This window comes from Erpetoichthys calabaricus, chromosome 12 (assembly GCF_900747795.2).
Source record: "Erpetoichthys calabaricus chromosome 12, fErpCal1.3, whole genome shotgun sequence".
In the NCBI taxonomy this organism is placed as follows: Eukaryota; Metazoa; Chordata; class Cladistia; order Polypteriformes; family Polypteridae; genus Erpetoichthys; species Erpetoichthys calabaricus.
Window position 1 is genome coordinate 128,688,818 of NC_041405.2, and position 8,787 is coordinate 128,697,604.

Below are 8,787 nucleotides of genomic sequence, written 5' to 3' on the forward strand. Positions count from 1 at the left end.
ACACAGATTTCCATTGCGGGCCGCGTGTTTGACATGCCTGGTCTAGAGAATATGAGGGAGTCCTGCCCAGGCCGATTTTCCGCCTTAGGTCAGACATTACCAAGAAAAAGAGAGCGCCCCTGAACGTGGTTTTTTACAAAAAATTATTAATCTACTAAAGCAGTGGTTCTCAACCTGTGGGGCGGGCCCCCCTAGGGGGGCGCGAAGTAACAAAAAGGGGGGCGTGAAGATGTGACAAAAAGAAAACAAGAATCAAAAATATGAAAAATACATCTATTGAAACCAAAACAAATGAACTTAAACTACATTCTGATACTAGAAAAATAAATATAGAGTTAGATAAATGTCGATAAAAGTTAAGTAGGTATAATAAAATATGCATCTATGATACATCATTAATTAAAAAAGAACAAATTGGTATGAGTGGGCTCCTTTCAAAAAAACGTTAGGGGGGCGCAATTAAAGCTGTTATGAAAACTCGGGTCGCAAATACTTAATGGTTGAGAAACGCTGGCTTAGTGGCCCATTTCGTGATAGGTGCTTCTAAACGAGATATCTATAAAGCTTCCAGCGGGCAGATTCTGGCGGATATTTTGTAATGGTGTCGTACAGGTGCAGTCCTCGCGTTTTTTTCTCCAGTGTTCTTGGCAACAAATTAGGTACATAAAGGCTGTAACAGTCCATGGCTCCTCACTCCCGCTCGAGCTCTCCAAACATATATATTTCGAAAGCTGCATCGTCATATAATAGTTGATTGAATCTGTGGTTGTGTGTTTTCGTCATGATGGTTGGGTTTTGCAATTCCGCGATCGATTTTGTAGCTTCAGTCGCTAGCTGGGCCGGGGTATCGCGCGTACCTAGAATTGACAGCTCGTTGATTTCAGACTTCTGGCTTAGTCGCTTGTGGAGACGACATCAGGGTAGTCAAGACTTGTCGGCCAGAGCGCCGTCTGACACTATTAGGATGCAGAAAAAAAATGATGAGCCTAAAGATTCAGACGTGTCCGAGCTAAGGGAGGCGCTGCGCTTTCACGAATACGCGTTACACGACTGCGCTACGGAAATCAGATCCCTTAAAGAGCAAGAACACAAACGAAACTCAGATTTCACCGATTATGAGCATATCCTTGAGGGATGTTTTGAGGGTATTGAAGCCACCTTTAGGGAAAATATACGAAGAATCAGGGAGAATCAAGAAGATATTCGATTCCTTAGAGATCAGCTGCAAGGAAAAGATGCACAGATTGGGGAGAAAGGCCGGATAATCGCAGAGCTGCAAGAGGAGATCCAGTTTCTGAGAGAACAGGGGCAAAGAAAAGACTCACAGATAGAAGAGAATGGCAATATCATAGGAGAACTGCAAAAGGAAATTCACTTCCTTCGGGAGCAAGGTCAGAGGAAAGATATCCAGTTGGGAGAAACCGCACGGACATTAGGTGAGCTACAAGTGGAAATCCCGTTCCTCCGCGAGCAAGTGCAGAGGAAAGACGCTCAGATTGGAGAGGATGGAAGGATCATCGGGGAACTTAAAGTGGAAATTCGCTTTCTCCGGGAGCTTGAACTGAGAAAACATGGTCAGATCAGAGAGAACGAACGTTTAATTCGAGAGCTGCTAGAAGAAAATCGAATCCTTAAGGAACAGGGACATCAGTTATCAATGACAAAGGAATTAGAGAGTGAGCGTGAGTAGGGAAAGTAGCAAAAAGGTAAGTTAAACATCAGATGAGTTAAAAGAAGTACCGGTATATCGGCGAGCAGAATATAAACACGGTCAAGTAAGTAATATATTTTGTTTTTTAAAGAGCAAACACGCGCATCTGGACGGCAGTTTCTCATGTGGGAGCACAAATACTGGTTGCCCCCTGTGTCCCTTAGAGAGGACGAAAGTTTTTTTTTCCTATCTTCTTTATAAAATAATTAATTGCATTATTTATCCATCGTGTTGACTGGAAAAACCTATCCTCAGGTAAGTAGTTTGAACTAACCGAATTGCTGAATACATTACACAGTGGCATTTAACTGTAAGTACGATAGCTTTTTTTGGCGTTAAAGATAGTAATCAAAGAAAGTAGACGGTTTTGTCCCAAATATAAAATGCACGTATGACAGCTGCATGTAAAACGGACATTAATTTTAGAAATTAGTATTCCTGAGCCTTTCCACAATATGTGGTTGAACTTAAGAACACGCGTTACTTACTCCGGCCATTCTCTTCCCAAGGTCGCTTCAAGATTGCATAGAAACTCATATACCGAAAGCATTCGCTGCATATGCATGGATTTATGTATTTATGTATGTATTTATTTATTTCAGTTTCAAGAGTTGACGATAATTCTTACGAAGGTATTGCAATTACCTTGCATATTTTTATAGCGCAGTTTTTCACAAACTCGGACATGGACTACCACTGTGCTTTTCCTTTCTAGAATTCATTAATCCAAAATCAGTTTTTGTTTGTGGATAATTAATAAATTTAATATATTACTTTAATCATGGAATTTAGCAATTTTTTAGTTTTAGTCACAGGAACCCACTAATAAGTTGTACGCACTGTCTTTCACAATGCCCGTGTTCTATCGATTCGTCCTGCTTTGTCGAATTGGTCAGCCGTAGTATATATAGATACATCAGTCGACCTGTGGTACCCTAGTGAAAGATGCTGGTTAGTCTCTTAATATTTTTCCTCCGCTTGACTTAATAAAATTAACTTAAAACACCCACCGCTGGACATCCGAATAAAATGCAAGGAAATTTAATGTCCTATTAAAGTTTTGACTAACATTAAAGAAGCGTCAAATAACGTAACAATCTTCAGAAAGTGCGTTTGCGTTCGGATGTTGTGAACATAACTAACTCCACAGCACTCCTTTTTGACAGCACATCGAAACGCGAGAAACTGTCGTGCTGCGCTGAACTTTAGCACTTAAAGGGGAACACCTTCATTTCATTAATTATTCTAAGAAACTTGAAAGCTTTCAAATAGTCCCCATCCATTTACCTTTTTTCTTTATCACAAAGTACTGTCAAGTAAATTTTAACATAAGGCATATTTACAAGTGATCCATTAACATCGACCGGTAGCTTATCTCGTTAGTGAAAAATACCTTATTGAGATATATACTGTATACTGCCAGGCTGCCATGGCATCTACGGTTACTGCAGACACACTGTATAGTAAAATACTGTGGCTAGCGTATCTCATACTGTAAATGAAAAATGCCCTTTTAAGATGCGGTACCAAGCTGCCAGAATCATGTCATGACACCTAATGCCAATTCTGACACACTGAACAGAAGAGTAAAACACAATAGCTTATCTAGATAGCGAAACATACCTAATTGAGAGGAGTATGGTATGAACTAGGGACATGCGGTCAGGGGAGGCAGTCATCAGTCTGTGCTGTAATTTGTGTTTTCTGTATGATTACCATAATTTTGATCATTTTGATAGTCAAAATCGCTGAATTGACGTACTTCCTGTTCAAATACAGGGGAGAAACGCGAGGGGCGCAGCGATGAGCCTCACCTCACCTCCGACTGCTCTCTCTCTCACATTGGGTTGATGCGTGCAATTGGCGCTGCCTGTTGTTCTCTCTGTATGTCGCCAATATAATGTTTGCAGACACGTTTATTATACACCCTGACTTTCCACAGTCTGGTTATTATCTTTAATGAATGTGTGTGACATATTTAGTCTTGCTCATCGCACATAAAACGGCAGTGAAATTGCACAAGGCGAGGCAGACAGTACCGTGTCGCCCTGAAGGGGGCGCATGTGAGCCCACTAGGTTCTCCTTGCAGCTGTTCTTCTACGCAGAGGCCCTGGGCGCCAATAAGTTAGCGATATCAGAAAGTCAAGTGCACTGCAGCGGTCCGTTTTTTTTTTTTTTCTGACTGACTGCCAAAATGGATGATTAAGATTTTTAAAACTAAAGGAAAATAAGAAGGACTTTTACAAGAAAGTGATGGAGATTTTCGTGGAGAAGGATAGGCTCATGGACTTCATTTAAAAATAAGGGTAAGACCATAAACGGTTTTCAGTTTTATAAAATAATGTGATCAGACTAGGAAAAAAAAACATCTAATTTTTAAAAACTAAATTTTGACCTTAAATAAAATATTCTTTTGCTTTTCTTGTTATCCTTTTGTTGAGCAGTCTGTATTAAAATTGATTAAAGCATCAGAATTAAAAGCTTTTAAAAACAACTAAATATTTCAATTAAGGTCAAAACTGATATCCGTTTTTTGTGCACTGCTCTATATATTCATTTGTGTTGAATGAGTATGAATTGTGGAATTGCAACAGCAAATTTAGAACACATGGAGGGTGCAAAGTAAATGCGCTCTCTCCGTTCTCCGTTATAAATATGTAAGTTTCTTTCTTAACCAAATATGTACTTTATACCTATTTGTGTGTAAAGTATGCTGATGAGTTATGAAACATAACCAGTAGTCAATGTGCATGCTGTCAACCGAATAGTGAATAAGCTACTCTTTTGGGTTCATGTATTTGTAAATCGCCTCACCAGCCATGAACCTCACCGCATGTCACTGGTATGAACTAAGGGTCAAAGACTGGTAAGAAATGTTCGTATACACTGGTGCAAACTGATTAGGACTATATCCTAGCGTGGGCAAAATGGACTGTAAGAGAAAAGTTGAGTGATAGAAGAACACAAGCAGGGTCCTGTATGGAAGAGGGTGCCTCCCAATACAAACTGTTAGGCTGATTAAGTAGAACAGGACCTCACTCAGGGTAGGAGGGCGCTTGTATTTATAGTCAGTCATCAACAGTAAAGATTTCTGAAGAGAGAGGCAATTATTGATTAAAAGTTTCTGTTCAGGTTCTTCTTACATTTTTGACATCCATAACTGTCTTTTGATGAGCTGTTTTGTTGCTAGCCTTCATTTGAGTGGATTTTGATAATTGTGTTAAGGGTACATTCTGTGCCCTCCACTAATATTGGCACCTTTGGTATAAAAGCAAGATGGACTATGGAAAAAAGTCTTTACTTATCCTCTTAATCTTTCATTCAAAATCTTAACAAACATTTAAGCTTTAATTGAAATAACATAATTGACAGGAAAAAGAAATTCTTATCATAAAACAAATTTTTTTCTCAAATATATGTATACCACAGTTATTGGCACCCCTTCCTTTAATACTTTGTGCAGCCCCCTTTGCTCTGAGTCTTCTTCCATAGTGTTTAATGAGGTTGGAGAAGACATGGCAAGGGATCCTTCAGATTTTGAGGTGCACACTTATGGGATCTCTTCTTCAAGTTTTCAATGGGGTTTAGGTGACAGTACTGGGATGGTCATGGCAAAGCCTTGATTTTGTGGTCACTGGACCATTTTGTGTTGATTTTTAGGTGTGCTTTGGATCACTGTCCTGCTGAAAGATCCAACCATGGCCCAATTTCGGTTTAATAGCAGAGGCGATGAGGTTTTGATTTAATATCTACTGATACTTGATGGAGTCCATGATGCCATGTATCTTAACCAGGTTACCCTGGGCCTTTGGCAGAAAAACAGCACCACAACATCAAATATCCACCACTACATTTCAAAGTGGGCTGTGATGATGAAGTTTTCTGAGTGTCTATGCCATATCCACCTCTGGTATTTTTTGCTAAAATTCTGTGTGTTTGTCTCACCTGACCATATAACTCAGCATCACTGGAAGAAAGTTCCAATAACTCTTGGCAGACTGTAAGAGCTTGAGTTTGTTGTCTGATAACAACAGAGTTTTTTTTCCTTGCAACCCTCCAAAACAACTTGTGGTTATGTAGGTGGCATCTAATTGTAGTTTTGGAGACTTTCTGACACCAAGATCCAAGTAACATCTACTGATTCTCCAGCTTTGATTTTTAGAGATTACTTGGCCTCTTGAACCACCCACCACACTGTGAGTGGGGTCAAAATCAACACACGTTCTCTTCCAGGCCAATTCTTAACATCTACAGTTACTTTAGGCTTATTAATTATTGCCTTGTTAGTGGCAATGAGCATTTTCAACCATTTAGCTATTTGCTTGCATCCATTTTCTGATGTGTGCAACTTAACAACCTTTTGTTTCACATCATCACCGTGTTTTTGGTTCTTTGCCATTGCAATGAATGTCTAAAGGAATGAGCCTGTGTGTCACCTCATATTTATACCCTAGTGAAACAGGAAGACACAGCTGACAATTTAAGTGCCCCAACACACACTGATGAACTTAACAAAATGTAAAATATGAACGAGAAAAGAGTTCAGTTGGATTTGATGCAAATGACATTCTATGGGTGCCAATGATTGTGGCACACATGTATTTCAGAACAATATATGTTTTATGATGAGAATTTCTTTTTCCTTTTGATTATTTTGCTTGAATTAAAGATTAAATGATAAGATTTTGAATGACAGATTAAGAGGATAAACAATAAACTTTTTTCAGAGCCCATTTTGCTTTTGTTTACCAAGGGTGCTGATATTAATGGAGGGCACTGTGTGTGTATATATATATATATATATATATATATATATATATATATATATATATATATACTGTATATATATATATATATATATATATATATATATATATATATATATATATATATATATATACAGTGGTGTGAAAAACTATTTGCCCCCTTCCTGATTTCTTATTCTTTTGCATGTTTGTAACACAAAATGTTTCTGATCATCAAACACATTTAACCATTAGTCAAATATAACACAAGTAAACACAAAATCTAGTTTGTAAATGGTGGTTTTTATTATTTAGGGAGAAAAAAAAAATCCAAACCTACATGGCCCTGTGTGAAAAAGTAATTGCCCCCTGAACCTAATAACTGGTTGGGCCACCCTTAGCAGCAATAACTGCAATCAAGCATTTGCGATAACTTGCAATGAGTCTTTTACAGCGCTCTGGAGGAATTTTAGCCCACTCATCTTTGCAAAATTGTTGTAATTCAGCTTTATTTGAGGGTTTTCTAGCATGAACCGCCTTTTTAAGGTCATGCCATACATAGCATCTCAATTGGATTCAGGTCAGGACTTTGACTAGGCCACTCCAAAGTCTTCATTTTGTTTTTCTTCAGCCATTCAGAGGTGGATTTGCTGGTGTGTTTTGGGTCATTGTCCTGTTGCAGCACCCAAGATCGCTTCAGCTTGAGTTGACGAACAGATGGCCGGACATTCTCCTTCAGGATTTTTTGGTAGACAGTAGAATTCATGGTTCCATCTATCACAGCAAGCCTTCCAGGTCCTGAAGCAGCAAAACAACCCCAGACCATCACACTACCACCACCATATTTTACTGTTGGTATGATGTTCTTTTTCTGAAATGCTGTGTTCCTTTTACGCCAGATGTAACGGGACATTTGCCTTCCAAAAAGTTCAACTTTTGTCTCATCAGTCCACAAGGTATTTTCCCAAAAGTCTTGGCAATCATTGAGATGTTTCTTAGCAAAATTGAGACGAGCCCTAATGTTCTTTTTGCTTAACAGTGGTTTGCGTCTTGGAAATCTGCCATGCAGGCCGTTTTTGCCCAGTCTCTTTCTTATGGTGGAGTCGTGAACACTGACCTTAATTGAGGCAAGTGAGGCCTGCAGTTCTTTAGACGTTGTCCTGGGGTCTTTTGTGACCTCTCGGATGAGTCGTCTCTGTGCTCTTGGGGTAATTTTGGTCGGCCGGCCACTCCTGGGAAGGTTCACCACTGTTCCATTTTTTTGCCATTTGTGGATAATGGCTCTCACTGTGGTTCGCTGGAGTCCCAAAGCTTTAGAAATGGCTTTATAACCTTTACCAGACTGATAGATCTCAATTACTTCTGTTCTCATTTGTTCCTGAATTTCTTTGGATCTTGGCATGATGTCTAGCTTTTGAGGTGTTTTTGGTCTACTTCTCTGTGTCAGGCAGCTCCTATTTAAGTGATTTCTTGATTGAAACAGGTGTGGCAGTAATCAGGCCTGGGGGTGGCTACGGAAATTGAACTCAGGTGTGATACACCACAGTTAGGTTACTTTTTAACAAGGGGGCAATTACTTTTTCACACAGGGCCATGTAGGTTTGGATTTTTTTTCTCCCTAAATAATAAAAACCACCATTTACAAACTGCATTTTGTGTTTACTTGTGTTATATTTGACTAATGGTTAAATGTGTTTGATGATCAGAAACATTTTGTGTGACAAACATGCAAAAGAATAAGAAATCAGGAAGGGGGCAAATAGTTTTTCACACCACTGTATATATATAGGAGGAGCGTGCCTATATAATATATAATATATAATATAATGTCTCTCTAGGGCGGCACAGTGGCGCAGTGGGTAGCGCTGCTGCCTCACAGTTGGGGGACCTGGGTTCATTTCCCGGGTCCTCCCTGCGTGGAGTTTGTATGTTCTCCCCATGTCTGCGTGGGTTTCCTCCCACAGTCCAAAGACATACAGGTTAGGTGGATTGGCAATTCTAAATTGTCCCTAGTGTGTGCTTGGTGTGTGTTTGTGTGTGTCCTGTGGTGGGTTGGCACCCTGCCCGGGATTGGTTCCTGCCTTGTGCCCTGTGTTGGCTGGGATTGGCTCCAGCAGACCCCTGTGACCCTGTGTTCAGATTCAGCGGTTTGTAAAATGGATGGATGGATGTCTCTCTATTTTATAATAAAAAAAATCCTGGGATGAGATGAAACGTTTTAGCCTGGGATGAGACGTGACTTTCTCAGAGAGACACTTTCATGTCCCGCGAGATGAGACCTTGTGCCAAGAGATTTAACCACTCCCAGGTTAGAGTAGATGACAAAGTAGA